The sequence below is a fragment of the Hyla sarda genome, unplaced genomic scaffold (genome assembly GCF_029499605.1).
Source record: "Hyla sarda isolate aHylSar1 unplaced genomic scaffold, aHylSar1.hap1 scaffold_1602, whole genome shotgun sequence".
Taxonomy (NCBI): Eukaryota; Metazoa; Chordata; class Amphibia; order Anura; family Hylidae; genus Hyla; species Hyla sarda.
This window is the reverse complement of record NW_026608238.1, coordinates 54,131-80,402: the sequence shown is the minus strand read 5'-3', so window position 1 is coordinate 80,402 and position 26,272 is coordinate 54,131. Positions and strand designations below refer to the sequence as shown.

The 26,272-nt window shown below is 46.0% G+C and overlaps 11 non-coding genes across 11 annotated transcripts; all 11 read right to left on the bottom strand.

Annotated features, from left to right (window-relative positions):
* Positions 1-1,941: 1,941 nt before the first annotated feature.
* On the bottom strand, positions 1,942-2,132 carry LOC130310880 (U2 spliceosomal RNA). The gene has a single exon (XR_008859351.1). It is a non-coding gene; the product is annotated as a U2 spliceosomal RNA (small nuclear RNA).
* A 2,084-nt stretch (positions 2,133-4,216) lies between these two features.
* Positions 4,217-4,407, bottom strand: LOC130310879 (U2 spliceosomal RNA). Its single transcript, XR_008859350.1, has one exon. It is a non-coding gene; the product is annotated as a U2 spliceosomal RNA (small nuclear RNA).
* Positions 4,408-6,496: 2,089 nt separating this feature from the next.
* Positions 6,497-6,687, bottom strand: LOC130310878 (U2 spliceosomal RNA). Its single transcript, XR_008859349.1, has one exon. It is a non-coding gene; the product is annotated as a U2 spliceosomal RNA (small nuclear RNA).
* A 2,082-nt stretch (positions 6,688-8,769) lies between these two features.
* On the bottom strand, positions 8,770-8,960 carry LOC130310877 (U2 spliceosomal RNA). Its single transcript, XR_008859347.1, has one exon. It is a non-coding gene; the product is annotated as a U2 spliceosomal RNA (small nuclear RNA).
* Positions 8,961-11,053: 2,093 nt separating this feature from the next.
* On the bottom strand, positions 11,054-11,244 carry LOC130310876 (U2 spliceosomal RNA). The gene has a single exon (XR_008859346.1). It is a non-coding gene; the product is annotated as a U2 spliceosomal RNA (small nuclear RNA).
* Positions 11,245-13,336: 2,092 nt separating this feature from the next.
* LOC130310875 (U2 spliceosomal RNA) lies at positions 13,337-13,527 on the bottom strand. Its single transcript, XR_008859345.1, has one exon. It is a non-coding gene; the product is annotated as a U2 spliceosomal RNA (small nuclear RNA).
* Positions 13,528-15,623: 2,096 nt separating this feature from the next.
* Positions 15,624-15,814, bottom strand: LOC130310874 (U2 spliceosomal RNA). Its single transcript, XR_008859344.1, has one exon. It is a non-coding gene; the product is annotated as a U2 spliceosomal RNA (small nuclear RNA).
* Positions 15,815-17,773: 1,959 nt separating this feature from the next.
* LOC130310871 (U2 spliceosomal RNA) lies at positions 17,774-17,964 on the bottom strand. The gene has a single exon (XR_008859342.1). It is a non-coding gene; the product is annotated as a U2 spliceosomal RNA (small nuclear RNA).
* A 2,087-nt stretch (positions 17,965-20,051) lies between these two features.
* On the bottom strand, positions 20,052-20,242 carry LOC130310870 (U2 spliceosomal RNA). Its single transcript, XR_008859341.1, has one exon. It is a non-coding gene; the product is annotated as a U2 spliceosomal RNA (small nuclear RNA).
* Positions 20,243-22,329: 2,087 nt separating this feature from the next.
* On the bottom strand, positions 22,330-22,520 carry LOC130310869 (U2 spliceosomal RNA). Its single transcript, XR_008859340.1, has one exon. It is a non-coding gene; the product is annotated as a U2 spliceosomal RNA (small nuclear RNA).
* A 2,089-nt stretch (positions 22,521-24,609) lies between these two features.
* Positions 24,610-24,800, bottom strand: LOC130310882 (U2 spliceosomal RNA). Its single transcript, XR_008859353.1, has one exon. It is a non-coding gene; the product is annotated as a U2 spliceosomal RNA (small nuclear RNA).
* Between the last annotated feature and the right edge of the window lie 1,472 nt (positions 24,801-26,272).

Here is a 26,272-nt window from a genome sequence, read left to right as displayed (position 1 = left end):
CAGAACCTAAACCATACCATTATTGCTAAGCAGCAAGACAGGGGCCCATTGCACTCCCACGGGGCCTTTTTAAATGCAATCCATAACCCGGATTTGCCAGGAACCCTTCTTACTCCTCCTACTTGCATGTGACACTGGGCTTAGGATCTGCATAGGAAACACACACACAAGCACACACCTACCTTTGTTGCCTGCAGATGCCTCCTTGGCTGTCCCCAAACGGTATCAAACCAACACCCACGGGAAGCTGTAAGCATAGAGGACATGCCTGCACCCCATTGGACTTACCTGTGTGGGTTAAATCCGGGTTATTTGACAACCTATGGCGGTGATGGTTCTGCTCAGGCAGAGCAGTGCTGATGCTCCTCATAAAGCTGTCGCTGCTGTGAAGGTTCTAGGTGACATCACAAATCCCTATGGTTACATACACAACAAAGCTGGGTTGTTGTTGTTTACACTCTGCAAGGCCTGTGGAAGTGAGTGACATCATAGCACTGTAGTTCTGAGGGTTCTAGATGGATGCAACAATCTCCTGTTGCTTCTATGAAGGCCATAATAGACGACATCACCAAACAGCTCCATAGTCACATACACAGCAAAGGAGAGATGTTGTTTACACCTAGTGATGTCAGTGGTATTGAGTGACATCACAGCACAGTGCTAAGGCTCCTGGGCCTGGACACAGCAGCGGCTGCAATATCTCAACGGAGAATACGTTTATATATATGTGTGTGTGTGCGCGTATATATATATATATATATATATATATATATATATATTTCTCCGCCGAAATCACTTTTAAACCCATTTCCACCTTTTTTCCCTTCTCTTCCTCTTACTTTTTTTTCACGTTTTTTTACGTTTTTCTCCTTTTCGCCTCTTTTCTGGGCGTATTATTCTTCTTTTTCTTCTTTTTTTTCGTCTAATGCATACCCCATCAGTGCAGCAATGCTTATTCAATACCGCCAGCAGATGGAGACACTGGGGGATAATTTTCTAAGGATTTATACTGATTTTTCCTGTCTGAATTTGTCGCACAGAAAGTTGCAGGCCAAATATGTGTGACATTTCTGCGACTTTAGCTTCTAGAGCATTTTTACAACATTATACATAGGTGCTGAATACATAAAAAGCGACTGTTCAGCGACAGACAAGTCGCATCGGCTGAAAGTAGGCCAGAATGTCAGTCCATGTTGGAGCAGGTTTAGATACAGTCTAAAGTATAGATCTCAAAGTCTGTGCACAGAATTTAGCAAGGGCCTCGCACCTTCTGATGCATCAGGTAGGTGCACAATAGCATAGCCTAACCCTCTGTACTTTGGTCTATATTGATGCGGGACATAGACAGCCAGCTGATGACCAATCCATTAGTGCAATGGATGGCTGGAAGCATTTGTCTTGCCTTTGCAATACCACAGAAGCAATGCATGGTCAATGTACAGCAATGACACACCTGTGTGAACAGCAGGAGACCCCCCCCCCCCATGTTATGTTACATAGTTACATAGTTAGTACGGTCGAAAAAAGACATATGTCCATCAAGTTCAACCAGGGAATTAAGGGGTAGGGGTGTGGCGCGATATTGGGGAAGGGATGAGATTTTATATTTCTTCATAAGCATTAATCTTATTTTGTCAATTAGGAACATTCAGCACCCACCCCGCTATCAAGGCAGCTGCCTATCATGTCATGCCCTACCTGCACAGTGTGCTGGCTACTCAAATGATCCAATTAAGGAGGCCATTTAGTCAGCAGCAGCAGAAGTCCTGTGCCTGGACGCTCCAACAGCGGCCAGACACAAGCAGAAGCAGCAGAAGCAGCAGCAGCAGCACCACCTTTTGTTTTTTGGCTGCAGCAGCAAGGCCCACAGGGCTGGCTAGCTGGCTAGCCAGCAAGCAGGTAGCAATGAAAGTAGGAATCTTTCTTTTTAACCCTGTAAGGGGGTGGTGCACTGTACCCGAAGATACTGCCATATCGGGTCAATGCATAGGGCGACGGAAGCAAGCTTCGAAATCGGCCCCCGTTCTCAAAAATCCATTTAATATATGGTCCCCAGATAGGGGACGTATCAGATATTAAACTGATAAGAACAGATACTACACTTGATCTTAGCCAAAAGGCCGAGAAGCGATAACCGTGAAAGGGGCGGGCCCAACAAGGTCCCCTTCATGGGCACTATCACTGCTTGCTGTCAGGGAGGCTGCCAGACAATTTTCCATGCACACTCTGGGCTGGGGGGCAGTCAACCACCAGTACACACAGCAGAACCTAAACCCATACCATTATTGCTAAGCAGCAAGACAGGGGCCCATTGCACTCCCACGGGGCCTTTTTAAATGCAATCCATAACCCGGATTTGCCAGGAACCCTTCTTACTCCTCCTACTTGCATGTGACACTGGGCTTAGGATCTGCATAGGAAACACACACACAAGCACACACCTACCTTTGTTGCCTGCAGATGCCTCCTTGGCTGTCCCCAAACGGTATCAAACCAACACCCACGGGAAGCTGTAAGCATAGAGGACATGCCTGCACCCCATTGGACTTACCTGTGTGGGTTAAATCCGGGTTATTTGACAACCTATGGCGGTGATGGTTCTGCTCAGGCAGAGCAGTGCTGATGCTCCTCATAAAGCTGTCGCTGCTGTGAAGGTTCTAGGTGACATCACAAATCCCTATGGTTACATACACAACAAAGCTGGGTTGTTGTTGTTTACACTCTGCAAGGCCTGTGGAAGTGAGTGACATCATAGCACTGTAGTTCTGAGGGTTCTAGATGGATGCAACAATCTCCTGTTGCTTCTATGAAGGCCATAATAGACGACATCACCAAACAGCTCCATAGTCACATACACAGCAAAGGAGAGATGTTGTTTACACCTAGTGATGTCAGTGGTATTGAGTGACATCACAGCACAGTGCTAAGGCTCCTGGGCCTGGACACAGCAGCGGCTGCAATATCTCAACGGAGAATACGTTTATATATATGTGTGTGTGTGCGCGTATATATATATATATATATATATATATATATATATATATATTTCTCCGCCGAAATCACTTTTAAACCCATTTCCACCTTTTTTTCCCTTCTCTTCCTCTTACTTTTTTTTCACGTTTTTTTACGTTTTTCTCCTTTTCGCCTCTTTTCTGGGCGTATTATTCTTCTTTTTCTTCTTTTTTTTCGTCTAATGCATACCCCATCAGTGCAGCAATGCTTATTCAATACCGCCAGCAGATGGAGACACTGGGGGATAATTTTCTAAGGATTTATACTGATTTTTCCTGTCTGAATTTGTCGCACAGAAAGTTGCAGGCCAAATATGTGTGACATTTCTGCGACTTTAGCTTCTAGAGCATTTTTACAACATTATACATAGGTGCTGAATACATAAAAAGCGACTGTTCAGCGACAGACAAGTCGCATCGGCTGAAAGTAGGCCAGAATGTCAGTCCATGTTGGAGCAGGTTTAGATACAGTCTAAAGTATAGATCTCAAAGTCTGTGCACAGAATTTAGCAAGGGCCTCGCACCTTCTGATGCATCAGGTAGGTGCACAATAGCATAGCCTAACCCTCTGTACTTTGGTCTATATTGATGCGGGACATAGACAGCCAGCTGATGACCAATCCATTAGTGCAATGGATGGCTGGAAGCATTTGTCTTTGCCTTTGCAATACCACAGAAGCAATGCATGGTCAATGTACAGCAATGACACACCTGTGTGAACAGCCAGGAGACCCCCCCCCCCCCCCCCATGTTATGTTACATAGTTACATAGTTAGTACGGTCGAAAAAAGACATATGTCCATCAAGTTCAACCAGGGAATTAAGGGGTAGGGGTGTGGCGCGATATTGGGGAAGGGATGAGATTTTATATTTCTTCATAAGCATTAATCTTATTTTGTCAATTAGGAACATTCAGCACCCACCCGCTATCAAGGCAGCTGCCTATCATGTCATGCCCTACCTGCACAGGTGTGCTGGCTACTCAAATGATCCAATTAAGGAGGCCATTTAGTCAGCAGCAGCAGAAGTCCTGTGCCTGGACGCTCCAACAGCGGCCAGACACAAGCAGAAGCAGCAGAAGCAGCAGCAGCAGCACCACCTTTTGTTTTTTGGCTGCAGCAGCAAGGCCCACAGGGCTGGCTAGCTGGCTAGCCAGCAAGCAGGTAGCAATGAAAGTAGGAATCTTTCTTTTTAACCCTGTAAGGGGGTGGTGCACTGTACCCGAAGATACTGCCATATCGGGTCAATGCATAGGGCGACGGAAGCAAGCTTCGAAATCGGCCCCCGTTCTCAAAAATCCATTTAATATATGGTCCCCAGATAGGGGACGTATCAGATATTAAACTGATAAGAACAGATACTACACTTGATCTTAGCCAAAAGGCCGAGAAGCGATAACCGTGAAAGGGGCGGGCCCAACAAGGTCCCCTTCATGGGCACTATCACTGCTTGCTGTCAGGGAGGCTGCCAGACAATTTTCCATGCACACTCTGGGCTGGGGGGCAGTCAACCACCAGTACACACAGCAGAACCTAAACCCATACCATTATTGCTAAGCAGCAAGACAGGGGCCCATTGCACTCCCACGGGGCCTTTTTAAATGCAATCCATAACCCGGATTTGCCAGGAACCCTTCTTACTCCTCCTACTTGCATGTGACACTGGGCTTAGGATCTGCATAGGAAACACACACACAAGCACACACCTACCTTTGTTGCCTGCAGATGCCTCCTTGGCTGTCCCCAAACGGTATCAAACCAACACCCACGGGAAGCTGTAAGCATAGAGGACATGCCTGCACCCCATTGGACTTACCTGTGTGGGTTAAATCCGGGTTATTTGACAACCTATGGCGGTGATGGTTCTGCTCAGGCAGAGCAGTGCTGATGCTCCTCATAAAGCTGTCGCTGCTGTGAAGGTTCTAGGTGACATCACAAATCCCTATGGTTACATACACAACAAAGCTGGGTTGTTGTTGTTTACACTCTGCAAGGCCTGTGGAAGTGAGTGACATCATAGCACTGTAGTTCTGAGGGTTCTAGATGGATGCAACAATCTCCTGTTGCTTCTATGAAGGCCATAATAGACGACATCACCAAACAGCTCCATAGTCACATACACAGCAAAGGAGAGATGTTGTTTACACCTAGTGATGTCAGTGGTATTGAGTGACATCACAGCACAGTGCTAAGGCTCCTGGGCCTGGACACAGCAGCGGCTGCAATATCTCAACGGAGAATACGTTTATATATATGTGTGTGTGTGTGCGCGTATATATATATATATATATATATATATATATATATATATATATATTCTCCGCCGAAATCACTTTTAAACCCATTTCCACCTTTTTTTCCCTTCTCTTCCTCTTACTTTTTTTTCACGTTTTTTTACGTTTTTCTCCTTTTCGCCTCTTTTCTGGGCGTATTATTCTTCTTTTTCTTCTTTTTTTTCGTCTAATGCATACCCCATCAGTGCAGCAATGCTTATTCAATACCGCCAGCAGATGGAGACACTGGGGGATAATTTTCTAAGGATTTATACTGATTTTTCCTGTCTGAATTTGTCGCACAGAAAGTTGCAGGCCAAATATGTGTGACATTTCTGCGACTTTAGCTTCTAGAGCATTTTTACAACATTATACATAGGTGCTGAATACATAAAAAGCGACTGTTCAGCGACAGACAAGTCGCATCGGCTGAAAGTAGGCCAGAATGTCAGTCCATGTTGGAGCAGGTTTAGATACAGTCTAAAGTATAGATCTCAAAGTCTGTGCACAGAATTTAGCAAGGGCCTCGCACCTTCTGATGCATCAGGTAGGTGCACAATAGCATAGCCTAACCCTCTGTACTTTGGTCTATATTGATGCGGGACATAGACAGCCAGCTGATGACCAATCCATTAGTGCAATGGATGGCTGGAAGCATTTGTCTTTGCCTTTGCAATACCACAGAAGCAATGCATGGTCAATGTACAGCAATGACACACCTGTGTGAACAGCCAGGAGACCCCCCCCCCCCCCCCCATGTTATGTTACATAGTTACATAGTTAGTACGGTCGAAAAAAGACATATGTCCATCAAGTTCAACCAGGGAATTAAGGGGTAGGGGTGTGGCGCGATATTGGGGAAGGGATGAGATTTTATATTTCTTCATAAGCATTAATCTTATTTTGTCAATTAGGAACATTCAGCACCCACCCGCTATCAAGGCAGCTGCCTATCATGTCATGCCCTACCTGCACAGGTGTGCTGGCTACTCAAATGATCCAATTAAGGAGGCCATTTAGTCAGCAGCAGCAGAAGTCCTGTGCCTGGACGCTCCAACAGCGGCCAGACACAAGCAGAAGCAGCAGAAGCAGCAGCAGCAGCACCACCTTTTGTTTTTTGGCTGCAGCAGCAAGGCCCACAGGGCTGGCTAGCTGGCTAGCCAGCAAGCAGGTAGCAATGAAAGTAGGAATCTTTCTTTTTAACCCTGTAAGGGGGTGGTGCACTGTACCCGAAGATACTGCCATATCGGGTCAATGCATAGGGCGACGGAAGCAAGCTTCGAAATCGGCCCCCGTTCTCAAAAATCCATTTAATATATGGTCCCCAGATAGGGGACGTATCAGATATTAAACTGATAAGAACAGATACTACACTTGATCTTAGCCAAAAGGCCGAGAAGCGATAACCGTGAAAGGGGCGGGCCCAACAAGGTCCCCTTCATGGGCACTATCACTGCTTGCTGTCAGGGAGGCTGCCAGACAATTTTCCATGCACACTCTGGGCTGGGGGGCAGTCAACCACCAGTACACACAGCAGAACCTAAACCCATACCATTATTGCTAAGCAGCAAGACAGGGGCCCATTGCACTCCCACGGGGCCTTTTTAAATGCAATCCATAACCCGGATTTGCCAGGAACCCTTCTTACTCCTCCTACTTGCATGTGACACTGGGCTTAGGATCTGCATAGGAAACACACACACAAGCACACACCTACCTTTGTTGCCTGCAGATGCCTCCTTGGCTGTCCCCAAACGGTATCAAACCAACACCCACGGGAAGCTGTAAGCATAGAGGACATGCCTGCACCCCATTGGACTTACCTGTGTGGGTTAAATCCGGGTTATTTGACAACCTATGGCGGTGATGGTTCTGCTCAGGCAGAGCAGTGCTGATGCTCCTCATAAAGCTGTCGCTGCTGTGAAGGTTCTAGGTGACATCACAAATCCCTATGGTTACATACACAACAAAGCTGGGTTGTTGTTGTTTACACTCTGCAAGGCCTGTGGAAGTGAGTGACATCATAGCACTGTAGTTCTGAGGGTTCTAGATGGATGCAACAATCTCCTGTTGCTTCTATGAAGGCCATAATAGACGACATCACCAAACAGCTCCATAGTCACATACACAGCAAAGGAGAGATGTTGTTTACACCTAGTGATGTCAGTGGTATTGAGTGACATCACAGCACAGTGCTAAGGCTCCTGGGCCTGGACACAGCAGCGGCTGCAATATCTCAACGGAGAATACGTTTATATATATGTGTGTGTGTGCGCGTATATATATATATATATATATATATATATATATATATATATATATATTCTCCGCCGAAATCACTTTTAAACCCATTTCCACCTTTTTTTCCCTTCTCTTCCTCTTACTTTTTTTCACGTTTTTTTACGTTTTTCTCCTTTTCGCCTCTTTTCTGGGCGTATTATTCTTCTTTTTCTTCTTTTTTTTCGTCTAATGCATACCCCATCAGTGCAGCAATGCTTATTCAATACCGCCAGCAGATGGAGACACTGGGGGATAATTTTCTAAGGATTTATACTGATTTTTCCTGTCTGAATTTGTCGCACAGAAAGTTGCAGGCCAAATATGTGTGACATTTCTGCGACTTTAGCTTCTAGAGCATTTTTACAACATTATACATAGGTGCTGAATACATAAAAAGCGACTGTTCAGCGACAGACAAGTCGCATCGGCTGAAAGTAGGCCAGAATGTCAGTCCATGTTGGAGCAGGTTTAGATACAGTCTAAAGTATAGATCTCAAAGTCTGTGCACAGAATTTAGCAAGGGCCTCGCACCTTCTGATGCATCAGGTAGGTGCACAATAGCATAGCCTAACCCTCTGTACTTTGGTCTATATTGATGCGGGACATAGACAGCCAGCTGATGACCAATCCATTAGTGCAATGGATGGCTGGAAGCATTTGTCTTTGCCTTTGCAATACCACAGAAGCAATGCATGGTCAATGTACAGCAATGACACACCTGTGTGAACAGCCAGGAGACCCCCCCCCCCATGTTATGTTACATAGTTACATAGTTAGTACGGTCGAAAAAAGACATATGTCCATCAAGTTCAACCAGGGAATTAAGGGGTAGGGGTGTGGCGCGATATTGGGGAAGGGATGAGATTTTATATTTCTTCATAAGCATTAATCTTATTTTGTCAATTAGGAACATTCAGCACCCACCCGCTATCAAGGCAGCTGCCTATCATGTCATGCCCTACCTGCACAGGTGTGCTGGCTACTCAAATGATCCAATTAAGGAGGCCATTTAGTCAGCAGCAGCAGAAGTCCTGTGCCTGGACGCTCCAACAGCGGCCAGACACAAGCAGAAGCAGCAGAAGCAGCAGCAGCAGCACCACCTTTTGTTTTTTGGCTGCAGCAGCAAGGCCCACAGGGCTGGCTAGCTGGCTAGCCAGCAAGCAGGTAGCAATGAAAGTAGGAATCTTTCTTTTTAACCCTGTAAGGGGGTGGTGCACTGTACCCGAAGATACTGCCATATCGGGTCAATGCATAGGGCGACGGAAGCAAGCTTCGAAATCGGCCCCCGTTCTCAAAAATCCATTTAATATATGGTCCCCAGATAGGGGACGTATCAGATATTAAACTGATAAGAACAGATACTACACTTGATCTTAGCCAAAAGGCCGAGAAGCGATAACCGTGAAAGGGGCGGGCCCAACAAGGTCCCCTTCATGGGCACTATCACTGCTTGCTGTCAGGGAGGCTGCCAGACAATTTTCCATGCACACTCTGGGCTGGGGGGCAGTCAACCACCAGTACACACAGCAGAACCTAAACCCATACCATTATTGCTAAGCAGCAAGACAGGGGCCCATTGCACTCCCACGGGGCCTTTTTAAATGCAATCCATAACCCGGATTTGCCAGGAACCCTTCTTACTCCTCCTACTTGCATGTGACACTGGGCTTAGGATCTGCATAGGAAACACACACACAAGCACACACCTACCTTTGTTGCCTGCAGATGCCTCCTTGGCTGTCCCCAAACGGTATCAAACCAACACCCACGGGAAGCTGTAAGCATAGAGGACATGCCTGCACCCCATTGGACTTACCTGTGTGGGTTAAATCCGGGTTATTTGACAACCTATGGCGGTGATGGTTCTGCTCAGGCAGAGCAGTGCTGATGCTCCTCATAAAGCTGTCGCTGCTGTGAAGGTTCTAGGTGACATCACAAATCCCTATGGTTACATACACAACAAAGCTGGGTTGTTGTTGTTTACACTCTGCAAGGCCTGTGGAAGTGAGTGACATCATAGCACTGTAGTTCTGAGGGTTCTAGATGGATGCAACAATCTCCTGTTGCTTCTATGAAGGCCATAATAGACGACATCACCAAACAGCTCCATAGTCACATACACAGCAAAGGAGAGATGTTGTTTACACCTAGTGATGTCAGTGGTATTGAGTGACATCACAGCACAGTGCTAAGGCTCCTGGGCCTGGACACAGCAGCGGCTGCAATATCTCAACGGAGAATACGTTTATATATATGTGTGTGTGTGCGCGTATATATATATATATATATATATATATATATATATATATATATATATTTCTCCGCCGAAATCACTTTTAAACCCATTTCCACCTTTTTTTCCCTTCTCTTCCTCTTACTTTTTTTTCACGTTTTTTTACGTTTTTCTCCTTTTCGCCTCTTTTCTGGGCGTATTATTCTTCTTTTTCTTCTTTTTTTTCGTCTAATGCATACCCCATCAGTGCAGCAATGCTTATTCAATACCGCCAGCAGATGGAGACACTGGGGGATAATTTTCTAAGGATTTATACTGATTTTTCCTGTCTGAATTTGTCGCACAGAAAGTTGCAGGCCAAATATGTGTGACATTTCTGCGACTTTAGCTTCTAGAGCATTTTTACAACATTATACATAGGTGCTGAATACATAAAAAGCGACTGTTCAGCGACAGACAAGTCGCATCGGCTGAAAGTAGGCCAGAATGTCAGTCCATGTTGGAGCAGGTTTAGATACAGTCTAAAGTATAGATCTCAAAGTCTGTGCACAGAATTTAGCAAGGGCCTCGCACCTTCTGATGCATCAGGTAGGTGCACAATAGCATAGCCTAACCCTCTGTACTTTGGTCTATATTGATGCGGGACATAGACAGCCAGCTGATGACCAATCCATTAGTGCAATGGATGGCTGGAAGCATTTGTCTTTGCCTTTGCAATACCACAGAAGCAATGCATGGTCAATGTACAGCAATGACACACCTGTGTGAACAGCCAGGAGACCCCCCCCCCCCCCCCCCCCATGTTATGTTACATAGTTACATAGTTAGTACGGTCGAAAAAAGACATATGTCCATCAAGTTCAACCAGGGAATTAAGGGGTAGGGGTGTGGCGCGATATTGGGGAAGGGATGAGATTTTATATTTCTTCATAAGCATTAATCTTATTTTGTCAATTAGGAACATTCAGCACCCACCCGCTATCAAGGCAGCTGCCTATCATGTCATGCCCTACCTGCACAGGTGTGCTGGCTACTCAAATGATCCAATTAAGGAGGCCATTTAGTCAGCAGCAGCAGAAGTCCTGTGCCTGGACGCTCCAACAGCGGCCAGACACAAGCAGAAGCAGCAGAAGCAGCAGCAGCAGCACCACCTTTTGTTTTTTGGCTGCAGCAGCAAGGCCCACAGGGCTGGCTAGCTGGCTAGCCAGCAAGCAGGTAGCAATGAAAGTAGGAATCTTTCTTTTTAACCCTGTAAGGGGGTGGTGCACTGTACCCGAAGATACTGCCATATCGGGTCAATGCATAGGGCGACGGAAGCAAGCTTCGAAATCGGCCCCCGTTCTCAAAAATCCATTTAATATATGGTCCCCAGATAGGGGACGTATCAGATATTAAACTGATAAGAACAGATACTACACTTGATCTTAGCCAAAAGGCCGAGAAGCGATAACCGTGAAAGGGGCGGGCCCAACAAGGTCCCCTTCATGGGCACTATCACTGCTTGCTGTCAGGGAGGCTGCCAGACAATTTTCCATGCACACTCTGGGCTGGGGGGCAGTCAACCACCAGTACACACAGCAGAACCTAAACCCATACCATTATTGCTAAGCAGCAAGACAGGGGCCCATTGCACTCCCACGGGGCCTTTTTAAATGCAATCCATAACCCGGATTTGCCAGGAACCCTTCTTACTCCTCCTACTTGCATGTGACACTGGGCTTAGGATCTGCATAGGAAACACACACACAAGCACACACCTACCTTTGTTGCCTGCAGATGCCTCCTTGGCTGTCCCCAAACGGTATCAAACCAACACCCACGGGAAGCTGTAAGCATAGAGGACATGCCTGCACCCCATTGGACTTACCTGTGTGGGTTAAATCCGGGTTATTTGACAACCTATGGCGGTGATGGTTCTGCTCAGGCAGAGCAGTGCTGATGCTCCTCATAAAGCTGTCGCTGCTGTGAAGGTTCTAGGTGACATCACAAATCCCTATGGTTACATACACAACAAAGCTGGGTTGTTGTTGTTTACACTCTGCAAGGCCTGTGGAAGTGAGTGACATCATAGCACTGTAGTTCTGAGGGTTCTAGATGGATGCAACAATCTCCTGTTGCTTCTATGAAGGCCATAATAGACGACATCACCAAACAGCTCCATAGTCACATACACAGCAAAGGAGAGATGTTGTTTACACCTAGTGATGTCAATGGTATTGAGTGACATCACAGCACAGTGCTAAGGCTCCTGGGCCTGGACACAGCAGCGGCTGCAATATCTCAACGGAGAATACGTTTATATATATGTGTGTGTGTGCGCGTATATATATATATATATATATATATATATATATATATATATATATATATTTCTCCGCCGAAATCACTTTTAAACCCATTTCCACCTTTTTTTCCCTTCTCTTCCTCTTACTTTTTTTTCACGTTTTTTTACGTTTTTCTCCTTTTCGCCTCTTTTCTGGGCGTATTATTCTTCTTTTTCTTCTTTTTTTTCGTCTAATGCATACCCCATCAGTGCAGCAATGCTTATTCAATACCGCCAGCAGATGGAGACACTGGGGGATAATTTTCTAAGGATTTATACTGATTTTTCCTGTCTGAATTTGTCGCACAGAAAGTTGCAGGCCAAATATGTGTGACATTTCTGCGACTTTAGCTTCTAGAGCATTTTTACAACATTATACATAGGTGCTGAATACATAAAAAGCGACTGTTCAGCGACAGACAAGTCGCATCGGCTGAAAGTAGGCCAGAATGTCAGTCCATGTTGGAGCAGGTTTAGATACAGTCTAAAGTATAGATCTCAAAGTCTGTGCACAGAATTTAGCAAGGGCCTCGCACCTTCTGATGCATCAGGTAGGTGCACAATAGCATAGCCTAACCCTCTGTACTTTGGTCTATATTGATGCGGGACATAGACAGCCAGCTGATGACCAATCCATTAGTGCAATGGATGGCTGGAAGCATTTGTCTTTGCCTTTGCAATACCACAGAAGCAATGCATGGTCAATGTACAGCAATGACACACCTGTGTGAACAGCCAGGAGACCCCCCCCCCCCCCCCCATGTTATGTTACATAGTTACATAGTTAGTACGGTCGAAAAAAGACATATGTCCATCAAGTTCAACCAGGGAATTAAGGGGTAGGGGTGTGGCGCGATATTGGGGAAGGGATGAGATTTTATATTTCTTCATAAGCATTAATCTTATTTTGTCAATTAGGAACATTCAGCACCCACCCGCTATCAAGGCAGCTGCCTATCATGTCATGCCCTACCTGCACAGGTGTGCTGGCTACTCAAATGATCCAATTAAGGAGGCCATTTAGTCAGCAGCAGCAGAAGTCCTGTGCCTGGACGCTCCAACAGCGGCCAGACACAAGCAGAAGCAGCAGAAGCAGCAGCAGCAGCACCACCTTTTGTTTTTTGGCTGCAGCAGCAAGGCCCACAGGGCTGGCTAGCTGGCTAGCCAGCAAGCAGGTAGCAATGAAAGTAGGAATCTTTCTTTTTAACCCTGTAAGGGGGTGGTGCACTGTACCCGAAGATACTGCCATATCGGGTCAATGCATAGGGCGACGGAAGCAAGCTTCGAAATCGGCCCCCGTTCTCAAAAATCCATTTAATATATGGTCCCCAGATAGGGGACGTATCAGATATTAAACTGATAAGAACAGATACTACACTTGATCTTAGCCAAAAGGCCGAGAAGCGATAACCGTGAAAGGGGCGGGCCCAACAAGGTCCCCTTCATGGGCACTATCACTGCTTGCTGTCAGGGAGGCTGCCAGACAATTTTCCATGCACACTCTGGGCTGGGGGGCAGTCAACCACCAGTACACACAGCAGAACCTAAACCCATACCATTATTGCTAAGCAGCAAGACAGGGGCCCATTGCACTCCCACGGGGCCTTTTTAAATGCAATCCATAACCCGGATTTGCCAGGAACCCTTCTTACTCCTCCTACTTGCATGTGACACTGGGCTTAGGATCTGCATAGGAAACACACACACAAGCACACACCTACCTTTGTTGCCTGCAGATGCCTCCTTGGCTGTCCCCAAACGGTATCAAACCAACACCCACGGGAAGCTGTAAGCATAGAGGACATGCCTGCACCCCATTGGACTTACCTGTGTGGGTTAAATCCGGGTTATTTGACAACCTATGGCGGTGATGGTTCTGCTCAGGCAGAGCAGTGCTGATGCTCCTCATAAAGCTGTCGCTGCTGTGAAGGTTCTAGGTGACATCACAAATCCCTATGGTTACATACACAACAAAGCTGGGTTGTTGTTGTTTACACTCTGCAAGGCCTGTGGAAGTGAGTGACATCATAGCACTGTAGTTCTGAGGGTTCTAGATGGATGCAACAATCTCCTGTTGCTTCTATGAAGGCCATAATAGACGACATCACCAAACAGCTCCATAGTCACATACACAGCAAAGGAGAGATGTTGTTTACACCTAGTGATGTCAGTGGTATTGAGTGACATCACAGCACAGTGCTAAGGCTCCTGGGCCTGGACACAGCAGCGGCTGCAATATCTCAACGGAGAATACGTTTATATATATGTGTGTGTGTGCGCGTATATATATATATATATATATATATATATATATATATATATATATATATATATATTTCTCCGCCGAAATCACTTTTAAACCCATTTCCACCTTTTTTTCCCTTCTCTTCCTCTTACTTTTTTTTCACGTTTTTTTACGTTTTTCTCCTTTTCGCCTCTTTTCTGGGCGTATTATTCTTCTTTTTCTTCTTTTTTTTCGTCTAATGCATACCCCATCAGTGCAGCAATGCTTATTCAATACCGCCAGCAGATGGAGACACTGGGGGATAATTTTCTAAGGATTTATACTGATTTTTCCTGTCTGAATTTGTCGCACAGAAAGTTGCAGGCCAAATATGTGTGACATTTCTGCGACTTTAGCTTCTAGAGCATTTTTACAACATTATACATAGGTGCTGAATACATAAAAAGCGACTGTTCAGCGACAGACAAGTCGCATCGGCTGAAAGTAGGCCAGAATGTCAGTCCATGTTGGAGCAGGTTTAGATACAGTCTAAAGTATAGATCTCAAAGTCTGTGCACAGAATTTAGCAAGGGCCTCGCACCTTCTGATGCATCAGGTAGGTGCACAATAGCATAGCCTAACCCTCTGTACTTTGGTCTATATTGATGCGGGACATAGACAGCCAGCTGATGACCAATCCATTAGTGCAATGGATGGCTGGAAGCATTTGTCTTTGCCTTTGCAATACCACAGAAGCAATGCATGGTCAATGTACAGCAATGACACACCTGTGTGAACAGCCAGGAGACCCCCCCCCCCCCCCATGTTATGTTACATAGTTACATAGTTAGTACGGTCGAAAAAAGACATATGTCCATCAAGTTCAACCAGGGAATTAAGGGGTAGGGGTGTGGCGCGATATTGGGGAAGGGATGAGATTTTATATTTCTTCATAAGCATTAATCTTATTTTGTCAATTAGGAACATTCAGCACCCATCCGCTATCAAGGCAGCTGCCTATCATGTCATGCCCTACCTGCACAGGTGTGCTGGCTACTCAAATGATCCAATTAAGGAGGCCATTTAGTCAGCAGCAGCAGAAGTCCTGTGCCTGGACGCTCCAACAGCGGCCAGACACAAGCAGAAGCAGCAGAAGCAGCAGCAGCAGCACCACCTTTTGTTTTTTGGCTGCAGCAGCAAGGCCCACAGGGCTGGCTAGCTGGCTAGCCAGCAAGCAGGTAGCAATGAAAGTAGGAATCTTTCTTTTTAACCCTGTAAGGGGGTGGTGCACTGTACCCGAAGATACTGCCATATCGGGTCAATGCATAGGGCGACGGAAGCAAGCTTCGAAATCGGCCCCCGTTCTCAAAAATCCATTTAATATATGGTCCCCAGATAGGGGACGTATCAGATATTAAACTGATAAGAACAGATACTACACTTGATCTTAGCCAAAAGGCCGAGAAGCGATAACCGTGAAAGGGGCGGGCCCAACAAGGTCCCCTTCATGGGCACTATCACTGCTTGCTGTCAGGGAGGCTGCCAGACAATTTTCCATGCACACTCTGGGCTGGGGGGCAGTCAACCACCAGTACACACAGCAGAACCTAAACCCATACCATTATTGCTAAGCAGCAAGACAGGGGCCCATTGCACTCCCACGGGGCCTTTTTAAATGCAATCCATAACCCGGATTTGCCAGGAACCCTTCTTACTCCTCCTACTTGCATGTGACACTGGGCTTAGGATCTGCATAGGAAACACACACACAAGCACACACCTACCTTTGTTGCCTGCAGATGCCTCCTTGGCTGTCCCCAAACGGTATCAAACCAACACCCACGGGAAGCTGTAAGCATAGAGGACATGCCTGCACCCCATTGGACTTACCTGTGTGGGTTAAATCCGGGTTATTTGACAACCTATGGCGGTGATGGTTCTGCTCAGGCAGAGCAGTGCTGATGCTCCTCATAAAGCTGTCGCTGCTGTGAAGGTTCTAGGTGACATCACAAATCCCTATGGTTACATACACAACAAAGCTGGGTTGTTGTTGTTTACACTCTGCAAGGCCTGTGGAAGTGAGTGACATCATAGCACTGTAGTTCTGAGGGTTCTAGATGGATGCAACAATCTCCTGTTGCTTCTATGAAGGCCATAATAGACGACATCACCAAACAGCTCCATAGTCACATACACAGCAAAGGAGAGATGTTGTTTACACCTAGTGATGTCAGTGGTATTGAGTGACATCACAGCACAGTGCTAAGGCTCCTGGGCCTGGACACAGCAGCGGCTGCAATATCTCAACGGAGAATACCTCTTACTTTTTTTTCACGTTTTTTTACGTTTTTCTCCTTTTCGCCTCTTTTCTGGGCGTATTATTCTTCTTTTTCTTCTTTTTTTTCGTCTAATGCATACCCCATCAGTGCAGCAATGCTTATTCAATACCGCCAGCAGATGGAGACACTGGGGGATAATTTTCTAAGGATTTATACTGATTTTTCCTGTCTGAATTTGTCGCACAGAAAGTTGCAGGCCAAATATGTGTGACATTTCTGCGACTTTAGCTTCTAGAGCATTTTTACAACATTATACATAGGTGCTGAATACATAAAAAGCGACTGTTCAGCGACAGACAAGTCGCATCGGCTGAAAGTAGGCCAGAATGTCAGTCCATGTTGGAGCAGGTTTAGATACAGTCTAAAGTATAGATCTCAAAGTCTGTGCACAGAATTTAGCAAGGGCCTCGCACCTTCTGATGCATCAGGTAGGTGCACAATAGCATAGCCTAACCCTCTGTACTTTGGTCTATATTGATGCGGGACATAGACAGCCAGCTGATGACCAATCCATTAGTGCAATGGATGGCTGGAAGCATTTGTCTTTGCCTTTGCAATACCACAGAAGCAATGCATGGTCAATGTACAGCAATGACACACCTGTGTGAACAGCCAGGAGACCCCCCCCCCCCCCATGTTATGTTACATAGTTACATAGTTAGTACGGTCGAAAAAAGACATATGTCCATCAAGTTCAACCAGGGAATTAAGGGGTAGGGGTGTGGCGCGATATTGGGGAAGGGATGAGATTTTATATTTCTTCATAAGCATTAATCTTATTTTGTCAATTAGGAACATTCAGCACCCACCCGCTATCAAGGCAGCTGCCTATCATGTCATGCCCTACCTGCACAGGTGTGCTGGCTACTCAAATGATCCAATTAAGGAGGCCATTTAGTCAGCAGCAGCAGAAGTCCTGTGCCTGGACGCTCCAACAGCGGCCAGACACAAGCAGAAGCAGCAGAAGCAGCAGCAGCAGCACCACCTTTTGTTTTTTGGCTGCAGCAGCAAGGCCCACAGGGCTGGCTAGCTGGCTAGCCAGCAAGCAGGTAGCAATGAAAGTAGGAATCTTTCTTTTTAACCCTGTAAGGGGGTGGTGCACTGTACCCGAAGATACTGCCATATCGGGTCAATGCATAGGGCGACGGAAGCAAGCTTCGAAATCGGCCCCCGTTCTCAAAAATCCATTTAATATATGGTCCCCAGATAGGGGACGTATCAGATATTAAACTGATAAGAACAGATACTACACTTGATCTTAGCCAAAAGGCCGAGAAGCGATAACCGTGAAAGGGGCGGGCCCAACAAGGTCCCCTTCATGGGCACTATCACTGCTTGCTGTCAGGGAGGCTGCCAGACAATTTTCCATGCACACTCTGGGCTGGGGGGCAGTCAACCACCAGTACACACAGCAGAACCTAAACCCATACCATTATTGCTAAGCAGCAAGACAGGGGCCCATTGCACTCCCACGGGGCCTTTTTAAATGCAATCCATAACCCGGATTTGCCAGGAACCCTTCTTACTCCTCCTACTTGCATGTGACACTGGGCTTAGGATCTGCATAGGAAACACACACACAAGCACACACCTACCTTTGTTGCCTGCAGATGCCTCCTTGGCTGTCCCCAAACGGTATCAAACCAACACCCACGGGAAGCTGTAAGCATAGAGGACATGCCTGCACCCCATTGGACTTACCTGTGTGGGTTAAATCCGGGTTATTTGACAACCTATGGCGGTGATGGTTCTGCTCAGGCAGAGCAGTGCTGATGCTCCTCATAAAGCTGTCGCTGCTGTGAAGGTTCTAGGTGACATCACAAATCCCTATGGTTACATACACAACAAAGCTGGGTTGTTGTTGTTTACACTCTGCAAGGCCTGTGGAAGTGAGTGACATCATAGCACTGTAGTTCTGAGGGTTCTAGATGGATGCAACAATCTCCTGTTGCTTCTATGAAGGCCATAATAGACGACATCACCAAACAGCTCCATAGTCACATACACAGCAAAGGAGAGATGTTGTTTACACCTAGTGATGTCAGTGGTATTGAGTGACATCACAGCACAGTGCTAAGGCTCCTGGGCCTGGACACAGCAGCGGCTGCAATATCTCAACGGAGAATACGTTTATATATATGTGTGTGTGTGCGCGTATATATATATATATATATATATATATATATATATATATATATTTCTCCGCCGAAATCACTTTTAAACCCATTTCCACCTTTTTTTCCCTTCTCTTCCTCTTACTTTTTTTTCACGTTTTTTTACGTTTTTCTCCTTTTCGCCTCTTTTCTGGGCGTATTATTCTTCTTTTTCTTCTTTTTTTTCGTCTAATGCATACCCCATCAGTGCAGCAATGCTTATTCAATACCGCCAGCAGATGGAGACACTGGGGGATAATTTTCTAAGGATTTATACTGATTTTTCCTGTCTGAATTTGTCGCACAGAAAGTTGCAGGCCAAATATGTGTGACATTTCTGCGACTTTAGCTTCTAGAGCATTTTTACAACATTATACATAGGTGCTGAATACATAAAAAGCGACTGTTCAGCGACAGACAAGTCGCATCGGCTGAAAGTAGGCCAGAATGTCAGTCCATGTTGGAGCAGGTTTAGATACAGTCTAAAGTATAGATCTCAAAGTCTGTGCACAGAATTTAGCAAGGGCCTCGCACCTTCTGATGCATCAGGTAGGTGCACAATAGCATAGCCTAACCCTCTGTACTTTGGTCTATATTGATGCGGGACATAGACAGCCAGCTGATGACCAATCCATTAGTGCAATGGATGGCTGGAAGCATTTGTCTTTGCCTTTGCAATACCACAGAAGCAATGCATGGTCAATGTACAGCAATGACACACCTGTGTGAACAGCCAGGAGACCCCCCCCCCCCCCCCCCATGTTATGTTACATAGTTACATAGTTAGTACGGTCGAAAAAAGACATATGTCCATCAAGTTCAACCAGGGAATTAAGGGGTAGGGGTGTGGCGCGATATTGGGGAAGGGATGAGATTTTATATTTCTTCATAAGCATTAATCTTATTTTGTCAATTAGGAACATTCAGCACCCACCCGCTATCAAGGCAGCTGCCTATCATGTCATGCCCTACCTGCACAGGTGTGCTGGCTACTCAAATGATCCAATTAAGGAGACCATTTAGTCAGCAGCAGCAGAAGTCCTGTGCCTGGACGCTCCAACAGCGGCCAGACACAAGCAGAAGCAGCAGAAGCAGCAGCAGCAGCACCACCTTTTGTTTTTTGGCTGCAGCAGCAAGGCCCACAGGGCTGGCTAGCTGGCTAGCCAGCAAGCAGGTAGCAATGAAAGTAGGAATCTTTCTTTTTAACCCTGTAAGGGGGTGGTGCACTGTACCCGAAGATACTGCCATATCGGGTCAATGCATAGGGCGACGGAAGCAAGCTTCGAAATCGGCCCCCGTTCTCAAAAATCCATTTAATATATGGTCCCCAGATAGGGGACGTATCAGATATTAAACTGATAAGAACAGATACTACACTTGATCTTAGCCAAAAGGCCGAGAAGCGATAACCGTGAAAGGGGCGGGCCCAACAAGGTCCCCTTCATGGGCACTATCACTGCTTGCTGTCAGGGAGGCTGCCAGACAATTTTCCATGCACACTCTGGGCTGGGGGGCAGTCAACCACCAGTACACACAGCAGAACCTAAACCCATACCATTATTGCTAAGCAGCAAGACAGGGGCCCATTGCACTCCCACGGGGCCTTTTTAAATGCAATCCATAACCCGAATTTGCCAGGAACCCTTCTTACTCCTCCTACTTGCATGTGACACTGGGCTTAGGATCTGCATAGGAAACACACACACAAGCACACACCTACCTTTGTTGCCTGCAGATGCCTCCTTGGCTGTCCCCAAACGGTATCAAACCAACACCCACGGGAAGCTGTAAGCATAGAGGACATGCCTGCACCCCATTGGACTTACCTGTGTGGGTTAAATCCGGGTTATTTGACAACCTATGGCGGTGATGGTTCTGCTCAGGCAGAGCAGTGCTGATGCTCCTCATAAAGCTGTCGCTGCTGTGAAGGTTCTAGGTGACATCACAAATCCCTATGGTTACATACACAACAAAGCTGGGTTGTTGTTGTTTACACTCTGCAAGGCCTGTGGAAGTGAGTGACATCATAGCACTGTAGTTCTGAGGGTTCTAGATGGATGCAACAATCTCCTGTTGCTTCTATGAAGGCCATAATAGACGACATCACCAAACAGCTCCATAGTCACATACACAGCAAAGGAGAGATGTTGTTTACACCTAGTGATGTCAGTGGTATTGAGTGACATCACAGCACAGTGCTAAGGCTCCTGGGCCTGGACACAGCAGCGGCTGCAATATCTCAACGGAGAATACGTTTATATATATGTGTGTGTGTGCGCGTATATATATATATATATATATATATATATATATATATATATATATATTTCTCCGCCGAAATCACTTTTAAACCCATTTCCACCTTTTTTTCCCTTCTCTTCCTCTTACTTTTTTTTCACGTTTTTTTACGTTTTTCTCCTTTTCGCCTCTTTTCTGGGCGTATTATTCTTCTTTTTCTTCTTTTTTTTCGTCTAATGCATACCCCATCAGTGCAGCAATGCTTATTCAATACCGCCAGCAGATGGAGACACTGGGGGATAATTTTCTAAGGATTTATACTGATTTTTCCTGTCTGAATTTGTCGCACAGAAAGTTGCAGGCCAAATATGTGTGACATTTCTGCGACTTTAGCTTCTAGAGCATTTTTACAACATTATACATAGGTGCTGAATACATAAAAAGCGACTGTTCAGCGACAGACAAGTCGCATCGGCTGAAAGTAGGCCAGAATGTCAGTCCATGTTGGAGCAGGTTTAGATACAGTCTAAAGTATAGATCTCAAAGTCTGTGCACAGAATTTAGCAAGGGCCTCGCACCTTCTGATGCATCAGGTAGGTGCACAATAGCATAGCCTAACCCTCTGTACTTTGGTCTATATTGATGCGGGACATAGACAGCCAGCTGATGACCAATCCATTAGTGCAATGGATGGCTGGAAGCATTTGTCTTTGCCTTTGCAATACCACAGAAGCAATGCATGGTCAATGTACAGCAATGACACACCTGTGTGAACAGCCAGGAGACCCCCCCCCCCCCCATGTTATGTTACATAGTTACATAGTTAGTACGGTCGAAAAAAGACATATGTCCATCAAGTTCAACCAGGGAATTAAGGGGTAGGGGTGTGGCGCGATATTGGGGAAGGGATGAGATTTTATATTTCTTCATAAGCATTAATCTTATTTTGTCAATTAGGAACATTCAGCACCCACCCGCTATCAAGGCAGCTGCCTATCATGTCATGCCCTACCTGCACAGGTGTGCTGGCTACTCAAATGATCCAATTAAGGAGACCATTTAGTCAGCAGCAGCAGAAGTCCTGTGCCTGGACGCTCCAACAGCGGCCAGACACAAGCAGAAGCAGCAGAAGCAGCAGCAGCAGCACCACCTTTTGTTTTTTGGCTGCAGCAGCAAGGCCCACAGGGCTGGCTAGCTGGCTAGCCAGCAAGCAGGTAGCAATGAAAGTAGGAATCTTTCTTTTTAACCCTGTAAGGGGGTGGTGCACTGTACCCGAAGATACTGCCATATCGGGTCAATGCATAGGGCGACGGAAGCAAGCTTCGAAATCGGCCCCCGTTCTCAAAAATCCATTTAATATATGGTCCCCAGATAGGGGACGTATCAGATATTAAACTGATAAGAACAGATACTACACTTGATCTTAGCCAAAAGGCCGAGAAGCGATAACCGTGAAAGGGGCGGGCCCAACAAGGTCCCCTTCATGGGCACTATCACTGCTTGCTGTCAGGGAGGCTGCCAGACAATTTTCCATGCACACTCTGGGCTGGGGGGCAGTCAACCACCAGTACACACAGCAGAACCTAAACCCATACCATTATTGCTAAGCAGCAAGACAGGGGCCCATTGCACTCCCACGGGGCCTTTTTAAATGCAATCCATAACCCGAATTTGCCAGGAACCCTTCTTACTCCTCCTACTTGCATGTGACACTGGGCTTAGGATCTGCATAGGAAACACACACACAAGCACACACCTACCTTTGTTGCCTGCAGATGCCTCCTTGGCTGTCCCCAAACGGTATCAAACCAACACCCACGGGAAGCTGTAAGCATAGAGGACATGCCTGCACCCCATTGGACTTACCTGTGTGGGTTAAATCCGGGTTATTTGACAACCTATGGCGGTGATGGTTCTGCTCAGGCAGAGCAGTGCTGATGCTCCTCATAAAGCTGTCGCTGCTGTGAAGGTTCTAGGTGACATCACAAATCCCTATGGTTACATACACAACAAAGCTGGGTTGTTGTTGTTTACACTCTGCAAGGCCTGTGGAAGTGAGTGACATCATAGCACTGTAGTTCTGAGGGTTCTAGATGGATGCAACAATCTCCTGTTGCTTCTATGAAGGCCATAATAGACGACATCACCAAACAGCTCCATAGTCACATACACAGCAAAGGAGAGATGTTGTTTACACCTAGTGATGTCAGTGGTATTGAGTGACATCACAGCACAGTGCTAAGGCTCCTGGGCCTGGACACAGCAGCGGCTGCAATATCTCAACGGAGAATACGTTTATATATATGTGTGTGTGTGCGCGTATATATATATATATATATATATATATATATATATATATATATATATTTCTCCGCCGAAATCACTTTTAAACCCATTTCCACCTTTTTTTCCCTTCTCTTCCTCTTACTTTTTTTTCACGTTTTTTTACGTTTTTCTCCTTTTCGCCTCTTTTCTGGGCGTATTATTCTTCTTTTTCTTCTTTTTTTTTCGTCTAATGCATACCCCATCAGTGCAGCAATGCTTATTCAATACCGCCAGCAGATGGAGACACTGGGGGATAATTTTCTAAGGATTTATACTGATTTTTCCTGTCTGAATTTGTCGCACAGAAAGTTGCAGGCCAAATATGTGTGACATTTCTGCGACTTTAGCTTCTAGAGCATTTTTACAACATTATACATAGGTGCTGAATACATAAAAAGCGACTGTTCAGCGACAGACAAGTCGCATCGGCTGAAAGTAGGCCAGAATGTCAGTCCATGTTGGAGCAGGTTTAGATACAGTCTAAAGTATAGATCTCAAAGTCTGTGCACAGAATTTAGCAAGGGCCTCGCACCTTCTGATGCATCAGGTAGGTGCACAATAGCATAGCCTAACCCTCTGTACTTTGGTCTATATTGATGCGGGACATAGACAGCCAGCTGATGACCAATCCATTAGTGCAATGGATGGCTGGAAGCATTTGTCTTTGCCTTTGCAATACCACAGAAGCAATGCATGGTCAATGTACAGCAATGACACACCTGTGTGAACAGCCAGGAGACCCCCCCCCCCCCCCATGTTATGTTACATAGTTACATAGTTAGTACGGTCGAAAAAAGACATATGTCCATCAAGTTCAACCAGGGAATTAAGGGGTAGGGGTGTGGCGCGATATTGGGGAAGGGATGAGATTTTATATTTCTTCATAAGCATTAATCTTATTTTGTCAATTAGGAACATTCAGCACCCACCCGCTATCAAGGCAGCTGCCTATCATGTCATGCCCTACCTGCACAGGTGTGCTGGCTACTCAAATGATCCAATTAAGGAGGCCATTTAGTCAGCAGCAGCAGAAGTCCTGTGCCTGGACGCTCCAACAGCGGCCAGACACAAGCAGAAGCAGCAGAAGCAGCAGCAGCAGCACCACCTTTTGTTTTTTGGCTGCAGCAGCAAGGCCCACAGGGCTGGCTAGCTGGCTAGCCAGCAAGCAGGTAGCAATGAAAGTAGGAATCTTTCTTTTTAACCCTGTAAGGGGGTGGTGCACTGTACCCGAAGATACTGCCATATCGGGTCAATGCATAGGGCGACGGAAGCAAGCTTCGAAATCGGCCCCCGTTCTGAAAAATCCATTTAATATATGGTCCCCAGATAGGGGACGTATCAGATATTAAACTGATAAGAACAGATACTACACTTGATCTTAGCCAAAAGGCCGAGAAGCGATAACCGTGAAAGGGGCGGGCCCAACAAGGTCCCCTTCATGGGCACTATCACTGCTTGCTGTCAGGGAGGCTGCCAGACAATTTTCCATGCACACTCTGGGCTGGGGGGCAGTCAACCACCAGTACACACAGCAGAACCTAAACCCATACCATTATTGCTAAGCAGCAAGACAGGGGCCCATTGCACTCCCACGGGGCCTTTTTAAATGCAATCCATAACCCGGATTTGCCAGGAACCCTTCTTACTCCTCCTACTTGCATGTGACACTGGGCTTAGGATCTGCATAGGAAACACACACACAAGCACACACCTACCTTTGTTGCCTGCAGATGCCTCCTTGGCTGTCCCCAAACGGTATCAAACCAACACCCACGGGAAGCTGTAAGCATAGAGGACATGCCTGCACCCCATTGGACTTACCTGTGTGGGTTAAATCCGGGTTATTTGACAACCTATGGCGGTGATGGTTCTGCTCAGGCAGAGCAGTGCTGATGCTCCTCATAAAGCTGTCGCTGCTGTGAAGGTTCTAGGTGACATCACAAATCCCTATGGTTACATACACAACAAAGCTGGGTTGTTGTTGTTTACACTCTGCAAGGCCTGTGGAAGTGAGTGACATCATAGCACTGTAGTTCTGAGGGTTCTAGATGGATGCAACAATCTCCTGTTGCTTCTATGAAGGCCATAATAGACGACATCACCAAACAGCTCCATAGTCACATACACAGCAAAGGAGAGATGTTGTTTACACCTAGTGATGTCAGTGGTATTGAGTGACATCACAGCACAGTGCTAAGGCTCCTGGGCCTGGACACAGCAGCGGCTGCAATATCTCAACGGAGAATACGTTTATATATATGTGTGTGTGTGCGCGTATATATATATATATATATATATATATATATATATATATATATTTCTCCGCCGAAATCACTTTTAAACCCATTTCCACCTTTTTTTCCCTTCTCTTCCTCTTACTTTTTTTTCACGTTTTTTTACGTTTTTCTCCTTTTCGCCTCTTTTCTGGGCGTATTATTCTTCTTTTTCTTCTTTTTTTTCGTCTAATGCATACCCCATCAGTGCAGCAATGCTTATTCAATACCGCCAGCAGATGGAGACACTGGGGGATAATTTTCTAAGGATTTATACTGATTTTTCCTGTCTGAATTTGTCGCACAGAAAGTTGCAGGCCAAATATGTGTGACATTTCTGCGACTTTAGCTTCTAGAGCATTTTTACAACATTATACATAGGTGCTGAATACATAAAAAGCGACTGTTCAGCGACAGACAAGTCGCATCGGCTGAAAGTAGGCCAGAATGTCAGTCCATGTTGGAGCAGGTTTAGATACAGTCTAAAGTATAGATCTCAAAGTCTGTGCACAGAATTTAGCAAGGGCCTCGCACCTTCTGATGCATCAGGTAGGTGCACAATAGCATAGCCTAACCCTCTGTACTTTGGTCTATATTGATG